The sequence below is a fragment of the Gossypium hirsutum genome, chromosome D01 (assembly GCF_007990345.1).
Source record: "Gossypium hirsutum isolate 1008001.06 chromosome D01, Gossypium_hirsutum_v2.1, whole genome shotgun sequence".
Lineage (NCBI taxonomy): Eukaryota > Viridiplantae > Streptophyta > Magnoliopsida > Malvales > Malvaceae > Gossypium > Gossypium hirsutum.
This window is the reverse complement of record NC_053437.1, coordinates 5,839,409-5,857,194: the sequence shown is the minus strand read 5'-3', so window position 1 is coordinate 5,857,194 and position 17,786 is coordinate 5,839,409.

The following is a 17,786-nucleotide window of genomic DNA, read 5'->3' as shown; positions in this document are numbered from 1 at the left end:
TGGGCAATTCAAGTACCTTTCTAGAACTGAAATCACATATAATGAACCGTACGAGCCACCTAATTAGAGCCATGCTGAACCTCTTACCTTTTACTTCTTTTACATTTACACTTCTTTGCAAATAAATTGAGTCTGTTTAATAAATTAGGTCGGATAGATTGTCTGATGGTATGTAGGGTAGGTTTTTGTAAAGCATGTTGGGGCAAAAAAAAATGTGGGTTTGTTCCACTAAATTGCATGATTGAATAGCTTAATTTGTTAAATTTTCAATAATCTTTATTTTTCTTTTTTCTTCTGTTTATATCTGTTGTGATCTCTAACCGACGTTATTTGTTCTTCATTTTATTTTTCATCATGCATCATATGCATCTCATTAGAAAGGTGTTGATTAGATATTGGTTGCCAAAAACGGGTTTCTAATAGAGGAGTCAATTACACAAGTAACCGAGAAGAATGTTGTAGTTCGAGACTGGTCTTTGAGAACCCAAAAAGCAAAATGGGACAGTTTAAAGGAAGGTTACATATCTGATCTTCCCGAGCGTGTGACTTCGAATGCTCGTCAGAATAACCTCGAAGACTTGACTAGGATCTGGGGACAATGGGATTCAGATACTAGGGGCATCTTTACTGAAAAGTACGGGGACATAGCTCACTTGATCGTAATCAATGAAGACGAGCAGTTGATTCAAGCTATGGTTTGATTCTGGGACCCAGCTTATCAGTGTTTTACTTTCAATCAATAAGACATGACTCCAACCATAGAAGAGTATGCTGCCCTGCTTCGCATTGAGAATGTACAACTCAACAATATATATGTGAAGGAGCCTAAATCGATGACCTTCGGGAGTTAGTTCAGAATCATCCAGATGTTTTGAAAAGAGTAGATCTATTTGCCTTGGCCATTTACGGACTGATCGTCTTCCCAAAGGTTCTTGGGCACGTTGAAGTTGCGGTAGTGGATTTTTTCAAAAAGTTAAGGCAAGGAATCAACCCCGTCCCAACCATATTGGCCGAGACTTTTAGATCCCTAAATGCTTGTAGGAAGAAAAGGGAAAGGCATTTCATCGGATGCGCTCAGTTACTTAATGTTTGGATTTTTAGCCACTTTTGGAAAGTGGAGCGCACAACTTTCCATATGTTCTCAAAAACATTCGCTCCGTTAGAAGCACACCTTGAAAAAGATTGGCCAAAGGATACCACTGAACAGTACTGGGTCTCGATTTTTCAAAACATTCGTGCTGAAGATATAACTTGGAGGGCATATTGGATTCGTCCTTCTATTTTGTTATACAAATGTGAAAACCAAGACTGGGTGCCTTTGCTAGGATTGTGGGGAGGAGTTGGATATGCTCCGTTGATGGTTCAGAGATAGTTTGCTTCGTGATAGTTTGTACCAGTTACCGATGGATTGGCACAATTGGAGTTTGCCTTTATAGGTGAGGGTTATATGAAAAGGATGCGAGATACCGTGAATTCTTGGAGGAAAATCTACCTAATGGAATTGGATCTCTATATTGATACTATCACTGTAGATTATGACATATGGAGGCAACAACGAGTGAAGAGTCAGCTAACCCTACCGATTGACGTTGCTTGCCAGAATCCATTCTCAGAGAAAATACCGTCTGAGCTAGATTTGGCGAGACATGAATTTGAACGTGAAAAAGTTAAACTGTTACGAGATATTAGTTCTCTTCAGGAGGAAAACTACCAGTTGAAGATTGATGTTCAAACTGAAAAATCTAGAACCAAAAAGGTTCAAAAAGAAGTTGAGGTCACGAGAAAGGATTTAAGAGACCTTCATTTGGAAAATAAGAAATTAAGAGGCACTATAAGGAATAGTGGATTGGGTAAATCATCGGCAGGATGGAAGGAAGAACTAAGCAACATTAAAGGTGGGATGGAATTCTGGAAAGCCAAAGCGAAGGAGGAAAGAGCTGCACGTTCTACGATAGAGTTGAGGAAGAAGAATGTTGAATAGGAAACTGTGTCTGCAGAATTAACGGCTAGTCAGACTGAGCATTAAAAGTTAAAAGAAAAAGTTTGAAGTCTAGAAAGTACACTGTAAGCTCATCAGTAACATTTGGATGACCTCCTAAAAGCTCTAGAAAAGAAAAATGGTCAGCATGACAGAGACATTCGCGCTTACGAAAGAGCCCTCCAAGAAAAGGATATGCATCTCGACAGTTTGATCAATGAAATTCGTAAGGCGGCTGCGTAAATAGTACAATTATTTGATGAAGCTGAAGCTCTTAGTTGCCAATACCCTCCAAGCCAAAGGTCAAGCATATTGGAGTTCCTAGAACGTATAAAGAAACAAGGCGATGTGGCTAAGAAATTTGTGTAACTGTTAAACCAAGATGGCAAAACTTTTTGTAATAGACTCTTTTGATTAATGAAACGCCCAAGTATGGGGCTATCTTGAAATCAACACCCATTTTTGCATATTTTTGCATAACTAATATTCATTATTCATTAGTCATTCATTCATTCATTCATTGCATGTACATATTATCCTAATTGCTCACTAAGGCTAAAACCGTCTAATTCACAGTTGTTACACTACGAGTCTGGAATCATGTCACTCTTATAGGACGCGCCTAAGAGCTAGAGCTATGGATGCTGAACTCAATGAAAGAATGAAAAAGATGGAAAGAACCCAAAGAGAGTTGCAGGAGCAACTGGCCAAGTCACAGCAAGAGGCGAGAGATTTGATGGTGAGATCTCGAGAGGAATCGCGTGAGCAAAGAGATCAAATGGCCAAAATGATGGAAATGATGATGGCCTTAGTCAAAGGAAAAGAAACTATGTAGGGCCCTAATATCGTAGAGCCGCATCAGTCAAGAGCTAATCAAGATCTACTTTATCCCCCGAGATTCACTCTACCTCATGTCCACGCAATACAAAGAGGATACCCCCAAAGGGAACCTACAGTCCTGGAACAACATCCTGCTCCATCTACTCATCTAGGGAAAGGAATATTTGTATCGAACCCTGGGGCTAGTCCCTCAGATCCAATTGTTCCAGACCTAGATGATCCTGTAGAAATAGCAAGGCTGAAAATTGATGACAATAATGCTCAGGATAAGTATAGAATCCTGGAAGAGAGGATCAAGGTAGTAGAAGGTGCTGAAGTTTTCTTTACTTTGAGTGCCAAAGAGCTTAGTTTGGCACCTGATCTGGTTCTACCCCAAAAATTTAAGGAGCCAGATTTTGAGAAGTATGATGGAACAAGATGTCTAAAGGCGCATCTTATCATGTTTTGCCGAAAGTTGACTGGTTATGTGAATGATAATAAGTTATTGGTACACTACTTTCAAGATAATTTGGTTGGCTCGGCTCTTCGATAGTACAATCAGCTCAGCAGAGAGAAGATCTGATCATGGAAAGACTTAGCATCAGCATCTTGTGAGTAATACAAGCATGTATCGGATATGGTGCCTGATCAAATAACTTTGCAAATGATGGAAAAGAAGCCGACAGAGACTTTTAGGCAATATGCACAAAGATGGAGGGATATCTTGGCTCAGGTAGAACCCCTGCTAACTAAGACGGAGATAACGGTCCTCTTCATCAACACTCTGAAAGTGCCATTTTACGATAAGTTGGTAGGGAGCGCCGCAAAGGACTTTGCAGATATTGTAATATCTGGGGAGCTTATTGAAAACGTCGTCAAAAGTGGGAGAATGAAAGGTCCCGAGAGTTTGAAGAGGGTAGTACCCATGAAAAAAAAGGAGGCAGAAGCCCATATGGTTGGAATTGGGAGCCACTGTATCTCCAATCCGTACCCAGCCCAGTCACGACCTCGTTATCACCCACCTACCAACTTTTATTTTCCTCCCCAAAGTCCTTACCATCAAGCACCTCCCTCTTACCCCGTTTATGCCATGAATAACCAAAGACCATTCACTATGTTCCCACCAAATACTATGCCTACACAAAGCCAACCCAAAAATGAATAAAGACCGGCAAGACCCGATTCTGAAAGACCTCAGTTCACACCAATTCCTGTATCATATGGAGAATTATACCCGAAGCTGTTGGAAAAGTAATTAATATCCCCACATTATATGGCACCCTTGAAGCCCCCATACCCGAAGTGGTATGATCCTAACGCTAGTTGCGTGTATCATGCTGGGAATCAGGGACACTCTACAGAAAATTGTTTAGCCTTTAAAAGGAGGGTTCAAGGTTTCATCGATGCTGGTATTTTACGATTCGATGGTGTTAGCAATGTGACGGAAATCCTCTTCCTAACCATACTGGTGGGAATGTAAACGTAGTGACAAATGAAGACGATTGGCAAGCCAAAGGTTATGTTGCCAAAGTAAGGACACCTTTGCGGAAGGTATGGGAGATGATGATTGAAAATGGCTTGCTCTGCCCGTCTAGTAAAATTCTCAAAGAAGAAAGTACAAAAGACCAAGGTTTCTGTGATTTTCATGGCATCGAAGGGCATGACATCCAATCTTGTAAGGAATTTAGAAAATTACTTCAAGACATGATGGATAATAAGGAGGTCAAGGTCTTTGATAGGGTGGAGAGGGCTGAGGAAGTAGAAATATGTGCCTCTGATAATCAATTGATGGTTTTCCCTTATAGCGTCTATAGACCTTTGGTGATTTATTACGAGGCAAAGAAGGAAGAAGTTAGTCGAGAAGTTAAACCAAGTTTGATAATCGAAGTACCTGCTCATTTCTCTTACAATGACAACAAGGCAGTGCCATGGAATTATGATGTCAATATCGTTGTACCTGAGGGTGAAAGGTCCAGGGTTGTGAGTGAAGGTGTCAGTGGAGTAGGACACTTTACTCGCAGTGGAAGATGTTATTCTCCCAAGACTGTTGAACCAAATAAGAAGGTTGCTGGCCCAAGCCAAAAAGGAAAAATACCAATGTATGAGGTTGAGGATGATATTGAAATACCGCTTGAGCAAGAAGCTAAAAAGGCTGTGAATGAGGAGGAAGCACATGAGTTCTTACAGTTTATTAAGCACAGTGAATATAACGTTGTGGAACAATTAAACAAGCAGCCGGCCCGAATCTCGGTACTATCTCTATTGTTAAACTTGGAGCCACATCGAAACGCCTTGCTAAAAGTGTTAAATCAAGCTTATGTGGCGAACAATGTATCCGTGGAAAAGCTTGATAGGTGGATAAATAATTTGAATGCGGATAATTTCATCTCCTTTAGTGATGACGAAATACCGCTAAATGGTAGGGGCGTTGTAAAAGCATTGCACATCACAACTAGTTGCAAGCGCTACATAGTACCAAATGTACTCATCGACAATGGATCTGCACTCAATGCTATGCCTTTGGCCATGCTTTCTAGGATGCCAGTTGATATGTCTTATCTGAGGCATTGTAATTCTATAGTAAGGGCATTTGATGGGACACGATGAGAGGTCATGGGAAAGATTCAAATTCCTCTAGAGGTAGGGTCATGTGCATATGATATCGAGTTCCAGGTCATGGACATCACGCCTTCATACAATTGCCTCTTAGGAAGACCTTGGATCCATTCAGCTGGGGCAGTTCCTTCATCTCTCCATCAGAAAGTAAAGTTCATCATAGATAGTCGTTTGATTATTGTCGCTAGTGAGGAAGACATCGTCGCATCTATCTCTGCTGATGCACCCTACATCGAAATAAGCGAAGATGCTGTAGAATGCTCTTTTCGTTCCTTGGAATTTATCAATGCTACATTTGTTGCTGAAGGGAGTAATATTTCCACTCCCAAACTGTCGAGGAACACCAAGATGGGAATTAAGTTGATTGTGGAAAAAGGAGCTTGAGCGAGGAAAGGTTTAGGAAAATATCAACAAGGGATGGTTAGAGCTTTGAAACCAACGCACCACAAGGGTCGATACGGTTTAGGGTTCAAGCCAGATTTACATCAAAGAAGAAAACAATTGCAAAAAGATCGAGAAAGAAGAATCGCGAGAGCCTCAGCCTGGGAATTAGAATGGGAGCCGTTGGCATATCCTCCTTTGTCAAGAACATTTACATCAGCAGGGGTGATGTACCCAGGGCAAGACAATCCGCAAGTCACATTATTGATTGAAAAGGGTATTCAAAATCTTAGCCTAAATGCTATCGACAATGAGGATGATGCAATTGGGAATGCTTCAGTAATACGCCCTTGTCCTCCTGGATTTACTTTGAACAATTGGACTGCTATGGAGCGCCTTATAGTTTTTAAGTCCCCTTCAGAGTGCTCAGATATCAATGGCATGAACAATTCAGTTACGAATCCTGAAATCGATTTTGAGAAGGCTGTTTGTTTAGGAGAATTCGAAGCTGACGAAAATGTTGAAGATTGTGTCTCGTCTGTAATACCCAAAATTTTTTTTTTTACAGTAAGATATTATCTTTGATTTAATAAATAAGGAAATAAAGTGAAAAAAAGGGGGAAATTTTGGAGCTATGTTAACATTGGGAAGTATATTATGACATATTAGTTCAAGAAAGGATTAAATCGTAAAAGTGAGAAAAGTTTTGTTACCCAAGAGTAAATACTCAAAATTTGAGGGGTTAAAGTGTAAATATGAAAAATTTAAAGGACCAATGGTGTAAATATTTTAAGAGTGGAATGATCTAGAAACTAAGTAAAATGGATGGATTAGGACCAAATTGAAAAAGGTGAAGAATTTTGAGAGGCTAAATTGCAATTTTACCAAATAAAATGATGACTCAAGGATGAAATTTTAAAAGATTACAGATGGCAAAATGGTCAATTAGAGAGATAATTCTAGAAGGTAATGATGATGTTGGTGATATTTTTAATTAATTACTTAGATAAATGTTATTTAATTAATATTTTATTAAGATTTTTAGTATTATTTTATTATTAAATGATTAATATAAAAGGGAGGAAAGATGAAGAGAATTCATCATCTTTCCCATGCACCAACTTGAGAAGAAGAAGAAAGAAAGAAAGATTTATTTTCTTTACAATTTGGTCCTTTTTACTAAAAATCCACCATTTTCACTTAGAATTCAAAGAAATTTCCATAACCACCAAGAGAGAAAATTGATAAGGAGACTATGGGGAGCTAGAATATCAAGTTAGATTCAAGAAATAGAGGCTGGAGGAGAGAGAAAATCAAGCTAAAGATTGAAATCAATAGAGCAAGGTAAGAACATCAAGATTTCAATATATTTTTGAGTTTGATATTATTGAAAAAGTATGAAATTGATGTTAATGTAGGATTTTATTATATAAGGTTCTATGTTCTTGATATGTTAGTGAAGAAAAATAAGAGAAAGTGATGGGAAATACTATAGAGAAAGGGAATAAGGGTGTTATAAATTTAGTAATCAACATTTTGCACTAAAACAATTTTGGATAGCAACAGTAGGTTAAATTTGAAAAATCACCATAAATCATTGAAATCGAATTAGAGGATGATAAAAATGTGGAATTAAATATTATTGAGTCTAGTTTCTCATAGAAGAAACGGTGTAAGTAATAGAATTTTAAATCATGAGATATAATGAATTTTGTGAGACAAGGTCAGAATGAATTCGGTTTCCCCTGTTCTGAATTTGGAAAATCATCAAAAATTGAATAAAAATAATTAGGGGTTAAAATTTACATGATTAAAATAATTAATGAGTCTATTTTTAATAGAAACAAATTATAACATCATCCGAATCTCGTACAATTAGATGATTAATTTTTAGTGAAGAAGGGTCGAAACTGTCAAACAACAGAACAGGGATGACTTTAAAGAATAAACTGTACTTATTGGCTAAAATAAAAATTCTCAAAATTTTATGATAAGAAGTATGTGAGTCTAGTTTCGGGAAAAATTAGAAGATCTTAATTTGGAGTTTCGTAGCTCAAGATATGAATAATTTAGTGATTATTACTCAAGTGGACAGCTTTGAATGAATATATAAATAAATGGTGAAATTATAGATAATGTTACATATAAGCATGTTATATACATTAAGGATTTGGAATGGAGAGGAGGAGTAGGAAAATATATGATTATTCAACTAGCATGAGTTTTCATTAAAAATGGCCAATTTACCTATTTTAGGTTCAGGGACTAAATTGAACAAAGGTGAAACTTTAAGGGTAAATTTGTAAAAATGTCAAAAAGTGACCAAATTGCATGAAATGAATTGTTTTATTATTTAAATTAGTAAATTGAATGAAATATTAATTTAAATCAAGATTGGGTGGAAATTCGAGAAAAAATAGAAATTTTCCAAAATGTCCCTGAATTTTGCTATTTCTGCAATTTAGCCTGGTAAGTTCGTATGAACTATATTTTGTATAATTTTAATAGAAGTGAATGCTATTTGATAATGAATATTATATATGTGTGTGTTTTATTATTGGAATTGAATTATTATTGGTAATAGGTATAATTATTATATGTTTTGAAATGATTATCGGAAGCTCGATTGGGTTGGAAGCTTGTTGGAGATATATCAAATTATCCATTGGTTCTATTGGTAATTTTGGATGATTTGATTCTGGTTATAATGACTTCTATAAGTTAAATTGGTTAATGATAGCTCATAAATGTTTTGATTTTGATTGGTTATAAATATGAATGATTGATGAAATGAAATGTCTGAAAATTAATTTGTAAACTCCGGTAATGCTCTATAACCCTATTCTGGAGAAGGATACAGGTTAGGGGTCTTACATCATCTCCTGACTTACTGAGAATGGTAGAACAAGAAGAGAAACATATCCTACCTCATCAAGAATCTGTTGAGGTACTGAACTTGGGGAGTGAAGAAAAGAAACAAGAAGTGAAGATTGAGACTTCCATTTCATAAAACACCAAGCGGGATTTAATCGCCTTGCTTCATGAGTACAAAGATGTGTTTGCCTGGTCTTATCATGATATGCCAGGGTTAAACACATATATTGTGGTGCATAAGCTCCCACTGAAACCAGAATGCAAACCTGTTCAACAGAAGCTAAGAAAGATGAGACCCGAAATGCTGTTGAAGATAAAAGAAGAAGTCAAGAAACAATTTTTTACGTTGGCTTACTACAAGTCTCTAAATATCCAGAGTGGGTAGCTAACATAGTCCCGGTACCGAAGAAATACGGCAAGGTGCGAATGTGCGTAGATTATCGTGATTTGAATCAAGCAAGTGCCAATGACAACTTTCATTTATCGCACATCGATACTTTGGTGGATAATACAACAAAGCATTCTTTGTTTTCCTTCATGGATGGTTTCTCAGGTTATAATCAGATAAAGATGGCTCCCGAGGACATGGAGAAAACTACATTCATAACAATGTGGGGAACCTTCTACTATAAGGTAATGCCGTTCGGATTAAAGAATGCTGGGGCAACATATCAAAGAGCCATTGTGACATTGTTCCATGATATGATGCACAAAGAAATAAAAGTTTATGTCGATGATATGATTGTCAAATCTCAGGAAGAAATAGAGCATGTTGGGAATCTTAGGAAGTTGTTCGAAAGATTAAGAAAGTTCCAGTTGAAGCTTAATCCAACCAAATGTACGTTTGGGGCTACCTCGGGAAAACTGCTAGGGTTCATTGTCAGCGAGAGAGGTATCGAGGTTGATCCAGACAAGATAAAAGCTATACAAGAACTGCCTCCCTCGCGCACACAAAAAGAAGTCAGAGGATTTGTAGGAAGGTTGAATTACATCGCTCGATTTATTGCTCAACTTACCAATAAGTGTGATCCAATTTTTCTACTCCTTCGAAAACATAATCCGGGAGAATGGAACAAGGAGTGCTAAGTGGCCTTTGACAAGATAAAATAGTATTTGTCTAATCCTCCGGTACTAGTACTGCCAACCCCTGGAAAACCCTTAATATTATACCTGATCGTGTTTGAGAACTCAATGGGTTGTGTACTGGGATAACATGATGAGTCGGGGAAAAGAGAAAAGGTAATTTACTACCTCAGCAAGAAGTTCACAAAGTATGAGGCAAAGTACCCTTCAATTGAAAAATTTTGTTCTGCATTGATTTGGACAGTTCGAAGGTTCAGACAATACATGTTGTATCATACGACATGGTTAATTTCAAAACTGGACCCAATAAAGTACATGATGGAGTCACCTGCACTCTCAGGAAGAATGGCACGATGGCAGATCCTACTGACTGAGCATGGCATCGCATATGTGAACCAAAAGTCAATAAAGGGAAGCGCAATAGCTGATTTCTTGGCAAGTTGAACAACGGAGGAATACTAGCCTTTGAGATTTGATTTCCCAGATGAAGACTTGATGTGCATTTCAGAAAAAGAGGGTGAGCCATCAAAAGAGAAATCATGGAAGATGAGCTTTGATGGTGCATCGAATGCATTGGGGCATGGGATCGGAACAGTTTTAGTGTCGCCGGAAGGGGATCATTACCCGCTCACTGCTAGATTGAATTTTTTCTGTACCAATAATATAGCAGAGTATGAAGCTTGCATCATGGGACTTCGTGCAGCTATCGAGAGGAAAATCAAAATCTTAGAGGTATACGGGGACTCGGCATTAGTCATTTACCAAATCCGTGGAGATTGGGAAGTAAGGGATTCGAAATTAGTCAAATATCGCGATCTCGTTGCAGAGCTGATCAAGGAGTTCTATGAAGTGACTTTTATCTACTTTCCACGGGAAGAGAACCAATTGGCTGATGCTCTGGCCACATTGGCTTCAATGTTTAAAGTAAACGGAGAAACTGAAATAATGTCTATCCAAATGAGCATATATGAGACCCCGCACACTGTTTTAGCATTGAGGAGGAGTCGGATGGACGACTATGGTTCCAGGATATCTTGGAGTATATTAAGAATCGAAAGTACCCCGAGCAAGCAAACGAGAATGACAAAAGAACTCTCAGGAGAATGGCAATTGGATTTGTCCTTGACGGGGATACCCTATACAAAATAGGAAAAGATCAAGTGCTCCTGAGATGCGTGGACGCTGTTGAAGCTAGAAAGATACTTGAAGAGGTTCATGAAGGAATTTTTGGAACGCATGCCAGTGGCTTCACTATGGCCAGACAGATTATGAGACTTGGTTGTTTTTGGCTGATGATGGAAAGGGATTGCATTGGATACGCACGAAAGTGTCATAAATGTCAAATTTACGGTGATAAAATTCATGCGGCTCCTTCAACCCTTCATGTCATGACTTCTCGGTGGCCTTTTTCTATGTGGGGCATGGATGTTATAGGGCCAATCTCTCCAAAGGCGTTTAATGGGCGTCGATTCATCTTTGTGGTTATAGACTACTTCACAAAATGGGTAGAAGCCACTTCGTTTGCTAATGTGACAAAGGCTGCAGTCTGTAGGTTCTTAAAAAAATGAGATTATATGTCGATATAGTCTGCCTAAAAGAATCATTTCAGATAATGCTTTAAATCTGAACAACAAGATGATGAAAGAGGTATGTGAGCAATTTCAGATAAAGCATCATAATTCTTTACCCTATCGCCCGAAGATGAATGGAGCAGTAGAAGCGGCCAACAAAAATATTAAGAGGATTATCGGGAAGATAACTAAGACATATAAAGATTGGCCCGAAAAGCTACCATTTGCTTTGTATGCGTACCGCACCTCTGTACGGACATCTACGGGAGCAACTCCTTTCTCTCTGGTGTACGGAATGGAAGTTGTTTTGCCCATCGAAGTAGAAATCCCATCCCTACGCGTCTTGATGGAGAGAAAGTTAGAAGAATCAGAGTGGATTCGAGCTCGATATGACCAGCTAAACCTTATTGAAGAGAAACACTTGAAGGCAATTTTTCATGGACAGATGTACCAGAAAAGAATAATCACGGCCCATGATAAAAAGGTACGGCCAAGAGAATTTCACGAAGGGGAGCTTGTACTAAGAAATATCCTCCCAATACAAAAAGACTTTTGAGGAAAATGGTCACCAAATTGGGAAGGGCCATACGTTGTAAAAAAGACATTCTCGGGAGGGACTCTGATTCTTACTGAGATGGATGGGAAAGAATTATCTAATCCAATGAACTCAGATGTTGTGAAGAAATATGATGCCTAAAAAAAACAAAACAAGAAAAAAAATCAAGATGAAAACCCGAAAAGGGCGTCTTGATAAACAAAAAGATTAGGATGATGTAACACTCCTAACCCGTATCCGTCACTGGATTAGGGTTACGAGGCATTATCGAACAAGACACAGTTCAGCACAGTCATTTATCACATTTCATACACCAAAGAATAACGATACATTTATAACATTATCAAACTTGAATATCCTCAATTCACTTATTTTAAATTCAAATATATAAATGATAATTACAATTCAAATGAATCATACCTTACTAAGCATGTATCACAAATAAACACATTTCAAAATTCAAACTAATTCAATTTAAACATACATCAAAGCTCAATCGAACATATTCTATAATTAACAAATTCGAACCAAACTTGTATACATCAGAGTCATATTAAGTTATATAATACTTTCAATATTCGATTTCCCTAAATCCATCGTATTAATGACATTTTCATAATTAAATCATATTCAAGCATATATCTTCAATTTTCATATACAGAAAATATGTCCGTACATAATTTCACTATCTAAATATCAAACATTACATTTCATAACTTCTGTATATGTACATAATGAAATCAATATGTATACAACTTAATGTCCAATCACATATAAAACATTAGTAACATTATATTATGGTCGTACATACCTTTGATGTCATTATATTATACACATATGACCATTTCAATGAAATCATTCAATCATAAACTATACACGCTCAATACAAATCAACTTATCCTTTAATCGACTAATCCAATAAATTTATAAAAGCTAAATTCAAACTTGTATTACTCACTTAACTATCATTACCCGAATTTGTATGTATCTTATTCATAAATTTTAAGCCTACTCTAAAATCATTTTTATATATATCATTTAAAATACCAAAAACATGCATATTTATCTATTACAAGTCTGCACATATGAATACACCATTTTAGCCATATCCAAAAATCCATACAATTCATATAATTTTACAAATATAAAATCGAATATTAAGTCCACTTGCATAAGCAAATCGTACATTTATTAAATACTCCACATTCCTAATTTATTTCATAACAAATTGGCATCCATAAATAACCTCATAAATTGTACAAGATTTAGCCATTACCTAATCAAACCATATCGATTCAAATAATAAAATCATACATATCAATTCACATTTTCCAAACCTATATCCATACACCAATTTATAGCATAAAACACACTTCCAAAACAGGTCTAGATCATGACCAAATATACACATATTCTTCCATACCTGATAACCGTACATACATATGCACATTACTAGTTTCTTTCAAATCAATTTATTAATGCAAATATACTCTTACAAACCAAATTTAACTGTCATTTCATCTATGATTTACTTAGCATTTCACCTATATGCCATAACCGAGTTCACTTAATTACTAAATTACATAACAATACCTTAACAAAGCATATCAAACAAGATTCACATATATCTACTTACAAATAAACCATAGCCGAAACACCAAGACCAAAACCAAACATATCACACATATCATATATATATATCACATAACCAAGATTAATTAAGCTAGAATATCATTTACCTCATTACTGAAGCACATGACTAAAACACCATAACATATATATACCAAACTCACTTCACTTATATGCTTTAACTAAGCTCACCTATGCTGAATTATTTACCACCTTCTTAACAAAACATATCAAACATAATTCACATAAATAAATATGCCATAGCCGAAATACCAAAATCAACATATCTATCACTTGATCAAAAGCATAAAAACCATGCTTAACAAAATATATAAGCCATTTTCGCATGGCTCATGTTTACAACCCAAAAATCAAACATATTAACTAGACTATACATGCCATAAGTTTAAATTCAAACTTAGTAAAATACCGAAAACAATCGATAGTGTGATAGACTTCTTTGACGATCCCCGTGCTCTTAACCAACTTCCAAATCTATAAAATTGAAAGCAATTACACACAGTAAGCTATTAAAGCTTAGTAAGTCATAAGCAAATAAACATTTAATCATTTACGTAAATTAAGCTAGAAAATTAGTAATAAACCATTATAATTTCACATATAATTCAATTTATCAACTTATATATCAAAACTTATATAATTTGTAATAACTTCCCTTTTTACCGAATAATCAATTGAACATTAATATAACCAATCATCACTTTCCTTAATGCACATATACATCAAAGGTCGAATACATATATATTCAAATGTGCAATCACATAATTCATATTTCACATAACTTCATATCATCAATTCAAGTATACAACTTACCTTATTTTCAAATAGGTAATCAACTATCACATACCTGGTCACTTAGCCTGATTTATACATTCGTACACAACTTATCTTTGCCCGTTGAACCATTCAGAATAAAAAAGGATACTCGGATAGTCGGAAGACTCGTACAATGCCAACGTCCCAAACGTGGTCTTACATGTAATCACATATCGATGCCACTGTCCCAGACAGGGTCTTATACAAATCAAATACGATGCCAATGTCCCAGACATGGTCTTACACATAAACACAAGTCGATGCCAACGTCCCAGACGTGGTCTTTCATGAAAACACTATCGAAATCCTAGGTCATGACATATGTATCCTAACTACTCCTAAGGCTCATACGGGGCTTTCAGACGTCGTAACTCAGTCGAAACGAATTCATAAACATAGCTGCCAAGCTTGTACACATTCGGCTAATACATATATTTATTCACATAAATTAACATCGTCTATTTGCTTATCAACTTACCTCAATATCGACGGACAGAATAGACGACTTTTCGATTATTTTTGTTTTTCCCCGATCCAAATCTGTTTTCGTTGGTTCATGATCTAAACATATTCAAATTAAACTTATTTAAACATAATTCCATTCAATTTAATCCAAAAACACATAAATGAGAAATTTACCATTTTGCCCCTGACATTTTACACTTTTTACAATTTAGTCCCTATTACATAAAACACCAAATACACAAAATTTCATAATACCCATGCTTGGCCGAATATCACTCTAGCTCATCTAAGTCCATACATTTCATTTATTTCACATTTTAGTCCCTCAAAAATTTATTTTCACAATTTAGTCCAATTTACTCAAATTCATAAAAAATCCAAAGACAAAACATGATAATTTAACACATATATTTAATATTTCATCATCAAACAGCAAAAATCTCAAACATTCATCAATGGCACATTTCAAAATCACCATCAATTCACAAAATTAAGGCATGGGTTTTGAAGAACACGAAGCAACGATCTCAAAAACATAAAAATTATCAAAAACTAAAGTAAAACATACCTTGAATCAAGCTAGATAATGCCGAAACCTAAAGAAAACATGGATGGTTTCTTTATTTTCTCCATTCGGCCAACAAAGATGAAAATAGCCATATTTTATGTTTTATTTTATTATAACTTAATTTATTAACTAAGTTACAAAATTAACCTTTTAGTAATAAATATTTATAACATATAATATAAGGCTAATTTTGACCATTGCCACCCACTAACATTAAAATGGCCTAATTGCCACATAAAACCTCCATTTTATAAAGACAACAACAATTAAGCACTTTCATATTTAACCCTCAAATTTTTACTTTACGCGATTAAGCTATTTTCTCAAATTAAGCACACAAACAATAAAATTATTTCACGAAACTTTCACACATATAATTTCACACATATTTAACACAGAAAATAATATTAAAATATTTTTCAGACTCAAATTTTTGGTCCCAAAACTACTGTTCCAATTAGGGTCAAAATCATGCTGTTACAGATGAAAACCCGAAAGGGCGTCCTAATGAAGCATATTCAGACTTAAGGAGCAAGACGACTTGAACGGGGAGTCGAATGGTGAGGTTACAATATTTGAAGCATTCTCAGAAGCTCGAAATCTTCTACACAGGAAGCCATGCTCGAAAAGATCCTTGACGAAGAAACATGGAGAATTTCATGCGTTGGATGTCTAGAACATTCATGGCCATTAAATTCACTTTCCTTTCTTTATGATGCTTTCTTTGAACTTTTCCTTGTCAATTTTATTTGTTTGTTGCTTTTGAAAAATTGAATGTGAGGTATTTCTTTCATGCCTACTTTGCCATTTTTGTCATGCATCTCGTGCTTGATTCATTTAAATGATAAATAGTAAGATGACATACTCTAAACAAAAGGAATGTTGAACATTACTTGGATGAGAATTTGACAAGTACAAGGGCCCCAAAGCAAGAACAAAGTTTAACAAGGGGGCAGGAGGGTGATATACGAAGAAATGTGGGTTACTCACCAAACTTGAAGATGAGTACAAAACTTGAGAGAAAAGTCAAAGATTGAAGCAATGGATGCAGTCTCTCACGAAAAAGGGGGCATGTGACAAACAGCCCAATGTGCATGGCATGATCATGTAGGCATAAAAGCATTTAGAACAAACACGTGCATATCATGATAACATCATACATAACGTATACAGGTATCCCAGCAGAGAGAGGAATTTTGGGAGAAAGCTGCACAAAATCAATAAAAAGAAGGCTTTTAGTTTCACCCGATATTTTTTTGAAACCCTGTTTCTTTCAAGAATTAATTTTCAATTTTTGCAAAAATCAACTCATAATGCGAGAGGTGAGTTGAGCCTCGGGCGCACGCCGAGGTATTTTTCAAATTTCTATTTTTCAAAAAAATCAACTCGTATTGCGAGAAGTGAGTTGAGCCTCGGACACATGCCGAGGTATTTCTTTTAAATTTCTATTTTTCAAAAATCAACTCATATTACGAGAGGTGAGTTGAGCCTCGGACACATGCCGAGGTATTTCTTTTAAATTTCTATTTTTCAAAAATCAACTCATATTGCGAGAGGTGAGTTGAGCATCGGGTCACATCCTGAGGTATTTTTCAGTTTCTGTTTTTCAAAAAATCAACTCATATTATGAGAGGTGAGTTGAGCCTTGGGTCACATCCTGAGGTATTTTTCAGTTTCTATTTTTCAAAAAATCAACTTATATTGCGAGAGGTGAGTTGAGCCTCGGGTCACATGCCGAGGTATTTTTTTTAATTTCTGTTTTTCAAAAATCAACTCATATTGCGAGAAGTGAGTTGAGCCTCGGACACATGCCGAGGTATTTCTTTTAAATTTCTGTTTTTCAAAAATCAACTCATATTACGAGAGGTGAGTTGAGCCTCGGGTCACATCCTGAGGTATTTTCAGTTTCTGTTTTTCAAAAAATCAACTCATATTGCGAGAAGTGAGTTGAGCCTCGGACAAATGCCGATGTATTTCTTTTAAATTTCTATTTTTCAAAAATCAACTCATATTGCGAGAGATGAGTTGAGCCTCAGGTCACACGCCGAGGTATTTTTCAATTTCAGTTAAAAAAAAGATCGCATGCCTAGCTTTTCTCGATTTCTATTTTTCAAATAAAAAGGAAATTTTGGACAAACGAACAAAATTCAGTGCTTTTAAGTCTTTGCTTTATCCCTGTTTCACAGCGATGAGCAAAAAGGGACAGCTGTAATCATTGAATTTTGTCCGGGACAAATTTCGTGTTTCTAAAAAAAATTGCATTTTGACCCCTAACTTTTTTAAAATTACATTTCAACCCCTAAACTTTCTTAAAATTGTATTTTAACCCTTGAACTTTCCTAGAATTACATTTTGACCCTAAATTTTCCCAAAATTACACTTTGGCCACATAATTTTTACTGTATTTGC